This window comes from Schistocerca cancellata, chromosome 9, assembly GCF_023864275.1.
Source record: "Schistocerca cancellata isolate TAMUIC-IGC-003103 chromosome 9, iqSchCanc2.1, whole genome shotgun sequence".
Taxonomy (NCBI): domain Eukaryota; kingdom Metazoa; phylum Arthropoda; class Insecta; order Orthoptera; family Acrididae; genus Schistocerca; species Schistocerca cancellata.
In genome coordinates this window covers 153,895,557-153,909,528 of record NC_064634.1, presented here as the reverse complement: position 1 = coordinate 153,909,528, position 13,972 = coordinate 153,895,557, and the positions used below count along the sequence as shown (strand labels likewise).

The 13,972-nt window shown below is 42.7% G+C and overlaps 1 protein-coding gene across 2 annotated transcripts in view; it reads left to right on the top strand.

The window, feature by feature from the left end:
- LOC126100879 (cell cycle checkpoint protein RAD1-like) overlaps window positions 1-13,972 on the top strand; it is a 63,648-nt gene that overhangs the window by 13,998 nt on the left and 35,678 nt on the right. The gene's annotated exons all lie outside the window — the stretch shown is intronic.

Sequence of the window (13,972 nt, the reverse complement as noted above, 5' to 3'; positions counted from 1 at the left end):
CAATATGGACAAAACGGACAATATGGGTAAAACAGAAAATTTTCTACTCATTGAAATGTTTACTTAGGCACAAAGCAAGGGCCACCAGGGTGGCCACAAGTTCTGGAAATTGGAGAATATCAGGGAATTTCAAGTGTGTCAGGGAAATATCGGAGAAATTGGGGGGAAAAAAAGCACTGGAAAAATCTCGTTGGTCTCATTTCATCAACATGTGACACGTGAATAACTCATACACAAGTGGACTTCAACAATGGGCCAAAACTGCATGCCATTTCTGTGTCTCTAACAGATTGAGCCCGCCGATCTGAAGCCCATCACTTCCCACTAATGTGTAAGTCATACCCATGAGATCTAGTCTCACCGATCTGCCTGCAGTCTAGGTCAATTTGTGTGTGGCATATTGCAGCGGATTTTTATGGTTAATCCAAGGACTCAGGACTACGGTGCTCCTCGGCAGGTCAGAGGCCACGGGCATTGGATTTCATGAATTGCGACCATCTCACCGCAAGTGCAGTGCAACGTTTTATAGACAATTAATTTATTCTAGTACATTTTGGCACTTCGTAAATCATTTGTACATTAGAAAGTATGGACAATAAGAAGAAGAAAATTATGGTAGTCGCTAGCGGTTTGTATGCTATGTATTCACATATTTCTCGAAGAAAAATCACACAATACCTGTAAAATAATAGACATAACACAGTGACTAATAACTGATAATAACGAACATTGTATAACAAACATTTTATTGGTGGTCATCCACAGTGTAGTTTACACAATTCTTCCCTGCCTAATACATTTCTTTCTAGAGGCTTACTTTTTTCTGAGGTTATTTCTGAAATCAATGAAGGCATTTTAAATCTGTATTGCGACTCCAAGGAAATGCATATTTTTGTCACAAATTAGTTTTGTTTTATTGAAATAATATAATAACAGTGGTCTTAATGGAACACATACATCATTTGTATTGCTTTCTCCTTCTAAAAACTGCTGATTACAAAAGATGTTAATGTTGTTGTTGTTGTTGTTGTTGTTGTGGTCTTCAGTCCTGAGACTGGTTTGATGCAGCTCTCCATGCTACTCTCTCCTGTGCAAGCTTCTTCATCCCCCAGTACCTACTGCAACCTACATCCTTCTGAATCTGCTTGGTGTATTCATCTCTTGGTCTCCCCCTACGATTTTTACCCTCCACGCTGCCCTCCAGTACTAAATTGGTGATCCCTTGATGCCTCAGAACATGTCCTACCAACCGATCCCTTCTTCTGGTCAAGTTGTGCCACAAATTTCTCATCTCCCCAATCCTATTCAGTACTTCCTCATTAGTTATATGATCTACCCATCTAATCTTCAGCATTCTTCTGTAGCACCACATTTCGAAAGCTTCTATTCTCTTCTTGTCCAAAATATTTACCGTCCATGTTTCACTTCCATGCATGGCTACACTCCATACAAATACTTTCAGAAATGACTTCCTGACACTTAAATCAATAATCGATGTTAACAAATTTCTCTTCTTCAAAAACGCTTTCCTTGCCATTGCCAGTCTACATTTGATATCCTCTCTACTTTGACCATCATCAGTTATTTTGCTCCCCAAATAGCAAAACTCCTTTATCAATTTAAGTGTCTCATTTCCTAATCTAATACCCTCAACATCACCCGACTTAATTCGACTACATTCCATTATCCTCGTTTTGCTTTTGTTGATGTTCATCTTATATCCTCCCTTCAAGACACCATCCATTCCGTTCAACTGCTCTTCCAAGTCCTTTGCTGTCTCTGACAGAATTACAATGTCATCGGCGAACCTCAAGAGTTTTTATTTCTTCTCCATGGATTTTAATACCTACTCCGAATTTTTCTTTTGTTTCCTTTACTGCTTGCTCAATATACAGATTGAATAAAATTGGGGAGAGGCTACAACCCTGTCTTACTCCCTTCCCAACCACTGCTTCCCTTTCATGTCCCTGGACTTTTATAACTGCCATCTGGTTTCTGTACAAATTGTAAATAGCCTTCTGCTCTCTGTATTTTACCCCTGCCACCTTTAGAATTTGAAAGAGAGTATTCCAGTCAACATTGTCAAAAGCTTTCTCTAAGTCTACAAATGCTAGAAACGTAGGTTTGCCTTTCCTTAATCTTTCTTCTAAGATAAGTCCTAAGTTCAGTATTGCCTCATGTGTTCCAGTATTTCTACGGAATCCAAACTGATCTTCCCCGAGGTCGGCTTCTACTAGTTTTTCCATTCGTGTGTAAAGAATTCGTGTTAGTATTTTGCAGCTGTGGATTATTAAACTGATTGTTCGGTAATTTTCACATCTGTCAACATCTGCTTTCTTTGGGATTGGAATTATTATATTCTTCTTGAAGTCTGAGGGTATTTCGCCTGTTTCATACATCTTGCTCACCAGATGGTAGAGTTTTGTCAGGTCTGGCTCTCCCAAGGACGTCAGTAGTTCCAATGGAATGTTGTCTACTCCGGGGGCCTTGTTTCGACTCAGGTCATTCAGTGCTCTGTCAAACTCTTCACGCGGTATCGTATCTCCCATTTCATCATCATCTACGTCGTCTTCCATTTCCATAATATTGTCCTCAAGTACATCGCCCTTGTATAGACCCTCTATATACTCCTTCCACCTTTCTGCTTTCCCTTCTTTGCTTAGAACTGGGTTTCCATCTGAGTTCTTGATGTTCATACAAGTGGTTCTCTTATCTCCAAAGGTCTCTTTAATTTTCCTGTAGGCAGTATCTATCTTACCCCTAGTGAGATTACCCTCTACATCCTTACATTTGTCCTCTAGCCATCCCTGCTTAGCCATTTTGCAGTTTCTGTCGATCTCGTTTTTGAGACGTTTGTATTCCTTTTTGCCTGCTTCATTTACTGCATTTTTATATTTTCTCCTTTCATCAATTAAATTCAATATTTCTTCTGTTACCCAAGGATTTCTACTAGCCCTCGTCTTTTTACCTACTTGATCCTCTGCTGCCTTCACTACTTCATCCCTCAAAGCTACCCATTCTTCTTCTACTGTATTTCTTTCCCCCATTCCTGTCAATTGTTCCCTTATGCTCGCCTTGAAACTCTGTACAACCTCTGGTTCTTTCAGTTTGTCCAGGTCCCATCTCCTTATATTCCCACCTTTTTGCAGCTTCAGTTTTAATCTACAGGTCATAACCAATAGATTGTGGTCAGAGTCTACATCTACATCTACATCCATACTCCGCAAGCCACCTGACGGTGTGTGGCGGAGGGTACCTTCAGTACCTCTATCGGTTCTCCCTTCTATTCCAGTCTCGTATTGTTCGTGGAAAGAAGGATTGTCGGTATGCCTCTGTGTGGGCTCTAATCTCTCTGATTTTATCCTCATGGTCTCTTCGCGAGATATACGTAGGAGGGAGCAATATACTGCTTGACTCTTCAGTGAAGGTATGTTCTCAAAACTTTGACAAAAGCCCGTACCGAGCTACTAAGCGTCTCTCCTGCAGAGTCTTCCACTGGAGTTTATCTATCATCTCCGTAACGCTTTCGCGATTACTAAATGATCCTGTAACGAAGCGTGCTGCTCTCCGTTGGATCTTCTCTATATCTTCTATCAACCCTATCTGGTACGGATCCCACACTGCTGAGCAGTATTCAAGCAGTGGGCGAACAAGCGTACTGTAACCTACTTCCTTTGTTTTCGGATTGCATTTCCTTAGGATTCTTCCAATGAATCTCAGTCTGGCATCTGCTTTACCGACAATCAACATTATATGATCATTCCATTTTAAATCACTCCTAATGCGTACTCCCAGATAATTTATGGTATTAACTGCTTCCAGTTGCTGACCTGCTATTTTGTAGCTAAATGATAAAGGATCTATCTTTCTGTGTATTCGCAGCACATTACACTTGTCTACATTGAGATTCAGTTGCCATTCCCTGCACCATGCGTCAATTCGCTGCAGATCCTCCTGCATTTCAGTACAATTTTCCATTGTTACAACCTCTCGATACACCACAGCATCATCTGCAAAAAGCCTCAGTGAACTTCCGATGTCATCCACCAGGTCATTTATGTATATTGTGAATAGCAACGGTCCTATGACACTCCCCTGCGGCACACCTGAAATTACTCTTACTTCGGAAGACTTCTCTCCATTGAGAATAACATGCTGCGTCCTGTTATCTAGGAACTCCTCAATCCAATCACACAATTGGTCTGATAGTCCATATGCTCTTACTTTGTTCAATAAACGACTGTGGGGAACTGTATCATCTGCCCCTGGAAATGTCTTACAATTTAAAACCTGGTTCCTAAATCTCTGTCTTACAATTATATAATCTATCTCATACCTTTTAGTATCTCCAGGGTTCTTCCATGTATACAACCTTCTATCATGAGTCTTAAACCAAGTGTTAGCTATGATTAAGTTGTGCTCTGTGCAGAATTCTACCAGGCGGCTTCCTTTTTCATTTCTTAGCCCCAATCCATATTCACCTACTACGTTTCCTTCTCTCCCTTTTCCTACACTCGAATTCCAGTCACCCATGACTATTAAATTTTCGTCTCCCTTCACTATCTGAATAATTTCTTTGATTTCATCATACATTTCTTCAATTTCTTCGTCATCTGCAGTGCTAGTTGGCATATAAACTTGTACTACTGTAGTAGGTGTGGGCTTCGTATCTCTCTTGGCCTCAATAATGCATTCACTATGCTGTTTGTAGTAGCTTACCCGCATTCCTATTTTCCTATTCATTATTAAACCTACTCCTGCATTACCCCTATTTGACTTTGTGTTTACAACCCTGTAGGCACCTGACCAGAAGTCTTGTTGCTCCTGCCACCGAACTTCACTAATTCCCGCTATATCTAACTTTAACCTATTTCCCTTTTTAAATTTTCTAACCTACGTGCCCGATTAAGGGACCTGACATTCCACGCTCCGATCCGTAGAACACCAGTTTTCTTTCTCCTGATAACGACATCCTCTTGAGTAGTCCCCGCCCGGAGATCCGAATGGGAGACTGTTTTACCTCCGGAATATTTTAGCCAAGAGGACACCATCATCATTTAATCATACAGTAAAGCTGCATGCCCTCGGGAAAAATTACGGCCATAGTTTCCCCTTGCTTTCAGCCGTTCGCAGTACCAGCACAGCAAGGCCGTTTTGGTTATTGTTACAAGGCCAGATCAGTCAATCATCCAGACTGTTGCCCTTGCAACTACTGAATAGGCTGCTGCCCCTCTGTAGGAACCACACGTTTGTCTGGCCTCTCAACAGATATCCCTCCGTTGTGGTTGTACCTACGGTACGGCTATCTGTATCGCTGAGACACGCAAGCCTCCCCACCAACGGCAAGGTCCATGGTTCATGTTAGGACTTAAGATTTATGCTCACACGGGGGAGAAATCTACCCAGGGGCTCAGCCTTTGCAGTTCCCTTGCTGAATGTCTATTGTCTTGCTGTTCTTTTTCCATTCCCTTGGGGAACGTATCTGAGGTGTTTTTGGGAGTGTTTTGCACTTAGCTGACATAAGAACAGTCTCATAACTGTTTTTCATTCCTTTTTCCTTTCTTCGTTCAACTTCTCCTGTCCTTCCTCCACTTTGACGTTTGAGGCTTCTCTTTTTTCTTCTTCCTCCCTGTGCGCTCCTGAAGGCCAGCCCATGCGTCTGACCCATAACAGGTGATTGGGTAACACATAATTCCCAGCCCCGGGTCGACAGGTAGGGTTTGCATGCATCTCCTGGTACAGGCTGTAATCTACCCCTCCCTCATATCATTTGTTGTTTGTCACTGACTTCATAATTAACTCTTTTAATAAGCTTCCAGAGGAATAAGATTTACAATAAATTCGTAGTTGGCTCCTGTTCTTCAAGTCTAGGGGCTGATTTTTAAAGTTGGAATTTTTGGTATTATATGTTATCATGGTTCCAATTGACGTACATAATGCTGAAGTATTGCCTGGGCAGTAATTTCAGTTTCTGTAATTTTTATTCTCTCACTTTTTTTTATATCACACCGTCTTTACAATTTCTACTTCAACAAAACCAAAAATTCCATTGTCATTGTCAAAAGTAAAAACACGTCCTATCACATGTGATGCATGCCTGCTACTAATCCATTCTGTGGTACTAACAATGTTTCAAAGAGTTTACAGATTTTCTTGACAAATGTACTCTGCCTTCAGGAAACAGAATCACATCCTTGTGACTGCTTTGAGCTTTTGCATTTCTTGCTGGTCTGTTTTGATTTTCCTTCCAAGTTTGGCATTCCATCTCATGAGGGAGCCAAGCTGCTCATACAGGATGACATTCATAGTCAACCCATCTCCCTTACTACCCATCTTCGAGCTGTTGCAGTTCGTCTTTTCCTTTTCTCACTTGACCTTTTTCCTTTGTACCATTTTCATCCCTCTGTCATTCGATGTCATCAGGGTTGTCTTCCTCCAGCTTATTGGGCAGCTACCTCAACCATTTCTGCTGCTTGGTGACTTTAATGCACACCGGCCCATTTGTGGTTCTCCCAGAACCTGTGGAGAGGTGCGGTCTTGGCCGACCTTCTTAATCAACTTAATCTTTTGTGCGTTAACAAAGGAGCACCCACATTCCTTTCAGACTCAGCGCGCACCTATTCCCATTTGGGCCTACCCTTCTGCACCGCTCATCTTGCTCATTATCTTGAGCGGTCTGTTCTTTCTGTCATCTGCTCGAGTGACCATTTCCCGTATGCTATCCATTTACTGACTCCTACCTCACCTTAGTGTACACTCAAATCGCAGCTTACTAAGGCCGACTGGAGGATTTACTCCTCCCTGGTGGCCTTTGACGAACACCATTTCCCCAGTTGTGATGACCAGGTAGAATATCTTACAAACATAATCCTTTTTGCCGCAGAGTGTTCCGTTCCTTGCCCTTCCTCTTTAACAGGCTGTTTCCCTGTTCCTTGGTGGACTGAGGCGTGGCGCGACGCAATTCGCATGTGGAGACGTGCTCTCCACATTTGTAACCATCATCCTATGATGGCAAACTGCTTTCATTATAAACAGATACGTGACCAGTGTCATCACAGTCTTCAGGATAACATAAAAAGCTAGCCGACGGCTTTCTGAGACCAAGATCTATTCTCCAGTTTTCGGCCTGACAGTAGCAGACGATGCCATCGTCAACCCTACTGCTATCTCCAACACCTTTGGCCACCATTTTGTGGAAATTTTGAGCTTCTGCAACTATCACCCTGTCTTCCTCCATTGGAAACGAGTGGAGGCAGCTCATGCAATACCCTTCTCATCTAGAATCATGAGTGTTACAATGCCACCTTTACTATGAGGTAACTAGATCATGCAATCACTTCATCCAGATCCTCTGGCCCAGGGACAGACACTGTTCGCATTCAGATATTGCAGCATGTTTCTCTTGCAGGCAAGCACTTTCTGCTTAATACGTACAACCTCATCTGGGCAGAGGGCAATTTTCCCAAATGCTGGCATGAAGCCACTGTCATACCCATACCTAAGCCCGGTAAGGACAAACACCTTCCTTCTGGCTACCACTCAATCTCTCTCACCAGCTGTGTTTGCAAGCTGGTATGATCCATGCCCGGCCGGTATAGTGACTAGAGTCTCGCAATTTACTAACCACTACACAGTGCGGATTTCAAGCACGCCATTTTCCAGTTGACCATCTTGTCCCTTTGTCCACCCATGTCATGATTCGTTTTTTGTGGAAATCCCAGACTGTGGCCATGTTTTTCAATTTGGAGAAAGCCTAAGGCACTTGCTGTAGGACTGGTATCCTCCATACTCTCTACACGTGAGGCTTCCGTGGTCACCTGCCCAGTTTCCTTGAGGAATTTTTAAAAGACAGAGTTTTCAAGGTACGTTTGGGTACTGCTTTGTCGGACACCTTTATCCAGGAAAATGGTGTGCCTCAGGGTTCCGTCCTGAGTGTCATCCTCTTTGCTATCGCCATTAACCCTATAATGGCCTGTCTCCCACCGGGCATCTCCGGCTCCCATTTTGTTCATGATTTTGCCACCTATTGCAATTCTCCACAGACCTGTCTCACTAAGCAGCCTCTTCAGCAGTGTATTGATTGCCTTTACTCTTGGTGCATTGACAATAGCTTTCGTTTTTACACTGACAAAACTGTCATTGAATTTTTACATCTTGGGCCTGTTGCCCTTCCGTTCTTTGAAACTATGAATTTCTTGGGGCTCCTGCTTGATGGGAAACTCTCTTGCTCCTCCCACAAGTCTTACCTGGCAGCCTGCTGGACATGGTCCCTCAATGGTACTTCCCAGGGTGCAGATCGAACTACTGTCCACTGTTTGTAACAGTCCCTTGCCTGTTCGAAACTGGACTATTGGGTGCTTTGTTTACGCATGTGCACGACCGTCCCTCTTACACTGTCTCAGTACTATCCGCTATCATGGCATCCGTTTGGCCACTGGCACCTTTTACACTAGCCCGGTTGAGAGTCTGTATGCATAAGCCACTGAACTACCACCATCCCACCGCTGTGACTTTCTCCTCAGCAGGTATGCATGCCATATGTCTGCGATGGCCACCCATCCTATGCCTCCTTCTTCGATGACATACTGGAAGTGCCAGTATGGGGTGTGCCCCTCTTCTCTGTTGCCTACTTGGGTTCACTTTCGGCTCTTGATCCAGTAGGTTAACTTCAAGCTCCCTGCAACTTTCTGGTGGATGTGAACTGTTCACCACCTTGGCTTTATGCTGCGGACTGCGTTCACCTTGGCTTTAATTCGCTTCCTAAGGACACTACACCAGCCTTGCTCTATTGCCTTCAAATTCACAACCTTCACGTGGAATTCCGTGATAATACCTTTGTGTTGAGAGGCCAGACAAACGTGTGGTTCCTGAAGAGGGGCAGGAGCCTTTTCAGTAGTTGCAAGGGCAACAGTCTGGATGATTGACTGATCCGGCCTTGTAACAATAACCAAAACGGCCTTGCTGTGCTGGTACTGCGAACGGCTGAAAGCAAGGGGAAACTACGGCCGTAATTTTTCCCGAGGGCAAGCAGCTTTACAGTATGATTAAATGACGGCGTCCTCTTGGCTAAAATATTCCGGAGGTAAAATAGTCCCCCATTCAGATCTCCGGGCAGAGACTACTCAAGAGGATGTCGTTATCAGGAGAAAGAAACCTGGCGTTCTACGGATCGGAGCGTGGAATGTCAGATCACTTAATCGGGCAGGTAGGTTAGAAAATTTAAAAAGGGTAATGGATAGGTTAAAGTTAGATATAGCGAGAATTAGTGAAGTTCGGTGGCAGGAGGAACAAGACTTCTGGTCAGGTGCCTACTGGGTTATAAACACAAAATCAAATAGGGGTAATGCAGGAGTAGGTTTAATAATGAATAGGAAAATAGGAGTGCGGATAAGCTACTACAAACAGCATAGTGAACGCATTATTGTGGCCAAGCTAGATACGAAGCCCACACCTACTACAGTAGTACAAGTGTATATGCCAACTAGCTCTGCAGATGACGAAGAAATTGATGAAATGTATGATGAAATAAAAGAAATTATTCAGGTAGTGAAGGGTGACGAAAATTTAATAGTCATGGGTGACTGGAATTCGGTAGTAGGAAAAGGGAGAGAAAGAAACTTAGTAGGTGAATATGGATTGGAGCTAAGAAATGAAAGAGGAAGCCGCCTGGTAGAATTTTGCACAGAGCACAACTTAATCATAGCTAACACTTGCTTTAAGAATCATGAAAGAAGGTTTTATACGTGGAGAAACCCTGGAGATACTAAAAGGTATCAGATAGATGATATAACGGTAAGACAGAGATTTAGGAACCAGGTTTTAAATTGTAAGACATTTCCAGGGGCAGATGTGGAGTCTGACCACAATCTATTGGTTATGACCTGCAGATTAAAACTGAAGAAACTGCAAAAAGGTGGGAATTTAAGGAGATGGGACCTGGATAAACTGAAAGAACCAGAGGTTGTACAGAGTTTCAGGGAGAGCATAAGGGAACAATTGACAGGAATGGGGGAAAGAAATACAGTAGAAGAAGAATGGGTAGCTTTGAGGGATGAAGTAGTGAAGGCAGCAGAGGATCAAGTAGGTAAAAAGACGAGGGCTAGTAGAAATCCTTGGGTAACAGAAGAAATACTGAATTTAACTGATGAAAGGAGAAAATATAAAAATGCAGTAAATGAAGCAGGCAAAAAGGAATACAAACGTCTCAAAAGCGAGATCGACAGAAATTGCAAAATGGCTAAGCAGGGATGGCTAGAGGACAAATGTAAGGATGTAGAGGGTAGTCTCACCAGGGGTAAGATAGATACTGCCTACAGGAAAATTAAAGAGACCTTTGGAGATAAGAGAACCACTTGTATGAACATCAAGAGCTCAGATGGAAACCCAGTTCTAAGCAAAGAAGGGAAAGCAGAAAGGTGGAGGGAGTGTATAGAGGGCCTATACTAGGGCAATGTACTTGAGGACAATATTATGGAAATGGAAGAGGATGTAGATGAAGATGAAATGGGAGATGCGATACTGTGTGAAGAGTTTGACAGAGCACTGAAAGACCTGAGTCAAAACAAGGCCCCGAGAGTAGACAACATTCCATTGGAACTACTGACGGCCTTGGGAGAGCCAGTCCTGACAAAACTCTACCATCTGGTGAGCAAAATGCAAGAGACAGGCGAAATACCCTCAGACTTCAAGAAGAATTTAATAATTCTGATACCAAAGAAAGCAGGTGTTGACAGATGTGAAAATCACTGAACTATCAGTTTAACAAGTCACAGCTGCAAAATACTAACGCGTATTCTGTCCAGAAGAATGGAAAAAGTGGTAGAAGCTGACCTCGGGGAAGATCAGTATGGATTCCGTAGAAATATTGGAACACGTGAGGCAATACTGACCCTACAACTTATCTTAGAAGCTAGATTAAGGAAAGGCAAACCTACGTTTCTAGCCTTTGTAGACTTAGAGAAAGCTTATGACAATGTTGACTGGAATACTCTCTTTCAAATTCTGAACGTGGCAGGGGTAAAATACAGGGAATGAAAGGCTATTTACAATTTGTACCGAAACCAGATGGCAGTTATAAGAGGCAAGGGGCATGAAAGGGAAGCAGTGGTTGGGAAGGGAGCTTATCCCCAATGTTATTCAATCTGTATATTGAGCAAGCAGTGAAGGAAACAAAAGAAAAATTCGGAGTAGGTATTAAAATCCATGGAGAAGAAATAAAAACTTTAAGTTTCGCTGATGACGTAATTTTGTGAGACAGTAAAGGACTTGGAAGAGCAGTTGAACGGAATGGACAGTGTCACGAAAGGAGGGTATAAGATGAACATCAACAAAAGCAAAACGAGGATAATTGAATCTAGTCGAATTAAGTCGGGTGATGCTGAGGGAATTAGATTAGGAAATGAGACACTTAAAGTAGTAAACGAGTTTTGCTATTTGGGGAGCAAAATAACTGATGATGGTCAAAGTAGAGAGGATATCAAATGTAGACTGGCAATGGCAAGGAAAGCGTTTCTGAAGAAGAGAAATTTGTTAACATCGATTACTGATTTAAGTGTGAGGAATTCGTTTCTGAAAGTATTTGTATGGAGCGTAGCCATGTATGGAAGTGAAACATGGACAATAACTAGTTTGGACAAGAAGAGAATAGAAGCTTTCGAAATGTGGTGCTACAGAAGAATGCTGAAGATTAGATGGGTAGATCACATAACTAATGAGGAAGTATTGAATAGGATTGGGGAGATTAGAAATTTGTGGCACAACTTGACCAGAAGAAGGGATCGGTTGGTAGGACATGTTCTGGGGCATCAAGGGATCACCAATTTAGTATTGGAGGGCAGCGTGGAGGGTAAAAATCGTAGGGGGAGACAAAGAGATGAATACACTAAGCAGATTCAGAAGGATGTAGGTTGCAGTAGGTACTGGGAGATGAAGAAGCTTGCACAGAATAGAGTAGCATGGGGAGCTGCATCAAACCAGTCTCAGGACTGAAGACTACAACAACAACCACCTTTGTGTTCACTGATGGCTCTTGGACTGACCATGGTGTCAGGTGTGCCTTCATCATTGGTGCCTACATTTTTTTGGTATCGGCTTCTGGCACACTGCTCAGTATTTGCAGCAGAGCTCTTCGGAGAATATCAGGCTACAGAGTACATCCGGTGAACACAGGCTTTCCAATTGTGTCATCTGCTCAGACTATCAGGACCCTTCAAAGCCTCTGTGCACTGTTCACTGCCCATCTCGTAGTGCAATGGGTCCAGGAAAGCTTGTACTTGCTCATTCTATAGAGCCACTGTGATGTTTATGTGGATTCCTGGTCATGTCGGTCTGACAGAAATCAAGGCTGCTGACCCTGTTGCCAAGGCTGCAGTCCTCGTACCTCAGCCCACTAGTTCTTACATTCCTTCTGATGATCTCTGTGTTGCCGTCTGTCAGGAAGTGGTGTGGCTGTGGCATCACCACTGGTCCTCCCTTCATGGGAATAAACTTCAGGTTATTAAGCCTTTCCCAGCAGCTTGGATGACCTCCTCTTGCCCCCGCCATTTTAACTAAGTTGCGTATTGGGCACTGCCTTTTTAGCCATCGCTATTTGTTAAGTGGCACTCTCCCCCACTTTGTGCACCATGCGCCCAACTTCTAACTTCTGCCATTTCCTGATGGAATGCCCCTTTTTTGTCCAGATATGTTCCTGTTTGCGTTTGCTGTCTGAGTTATTGGCCGTTTTAGCGAATGACGCAAGGGCTGTCGACTGCGTTTTACTTTTTATGTGTCATAGCAGTACCGCGAAGGCCATTTAATTTTTATGTCTGGTCCTCCATTTCTCTATTGCATATTTTATAGACCTTTCTCCATGTCCCTGTTTTTAGCTATCTTCTCTTCTGTTGTTGGGGATTTACATTATGACCCTGGTTGTTTTTGTGTCCTACATCAATACAGAACAGAAGGGGGGGGGGGAGAGAAGTACAGAAGCCCTTTCATTTTTTTGTCAACTTATGTCTTTACTTACCTTGAGATCTCAAAATTTGTCAGGGAAAATTGCTAAAACTTGTCTGGAAATCAGGGAAATATCAGAGAATTTCACTCGGGGAAACTTGTGACAACCCCTGGCCGCAAATCATTATCCTTCTCAGCTTGTTGCTGATGTGCAATTGCCAGTATCTGCCAGACATGCATGACAGAGTTTGTCAGAATGTGATAAAGTAGTGTCAGTGATGAGAAGTAGTCTAATTTAGATGATCCAGATGGATTTCAGAATTATTGACAGGACCTGAGAACAGAGCAGCAGCAGGTGAGAATGAGCTGGCATTTAGTTGATGAATGATTTGGGCAGCCTTCTGCATGAAAGATAAATCAAGCACTGCTTGGCTGAAAACTAGAATGAGTTCTAACATTTTCAGTGAGGTACCAGAGACAGAACTGATTAGAATGTACGAGGACCTGAGGAGCGATAGTCTAATATTTCAACAAGATAATGCATCTGTGCACTAGAACCAAAATGCAGTTTGAAGATAAAGCTATAGATATCTTGTCCTTGCCTGCACATAGTCCGGATTTGAACCATGTGGAGAACATTTGGGGAGTACTTGCAAATTGTGTTTATCACAATAGAAGGCAATTCGTATCCATAAGTAAGCTGAAAAGTGGAATATGCAAAGAGTGGGCAACAATTTCACTGCAAGAACAACAAATCTAACAAAATCAATGCCGAAGAGAATTTGTTTAGATAATTAGGAAGAATGGAGGTTGGAAAAAGTACTAACAATGCAATAACACAAGAAGACACTGAGTGCCTTTATACCTATTTTCAGCCTGGAAATGCAAACGTCTCATTTTGTTACTCGTGTTATGAAAGAAACTATGTAATCCCATCATGATTATTAATATAAACTGTTCAGTTGATAGTCCTTTTTGAAATCCAAACTGTTTGCTTGTATGCATGTTTTCCTGTACTAGGTATTTGCAAAGTATGTTG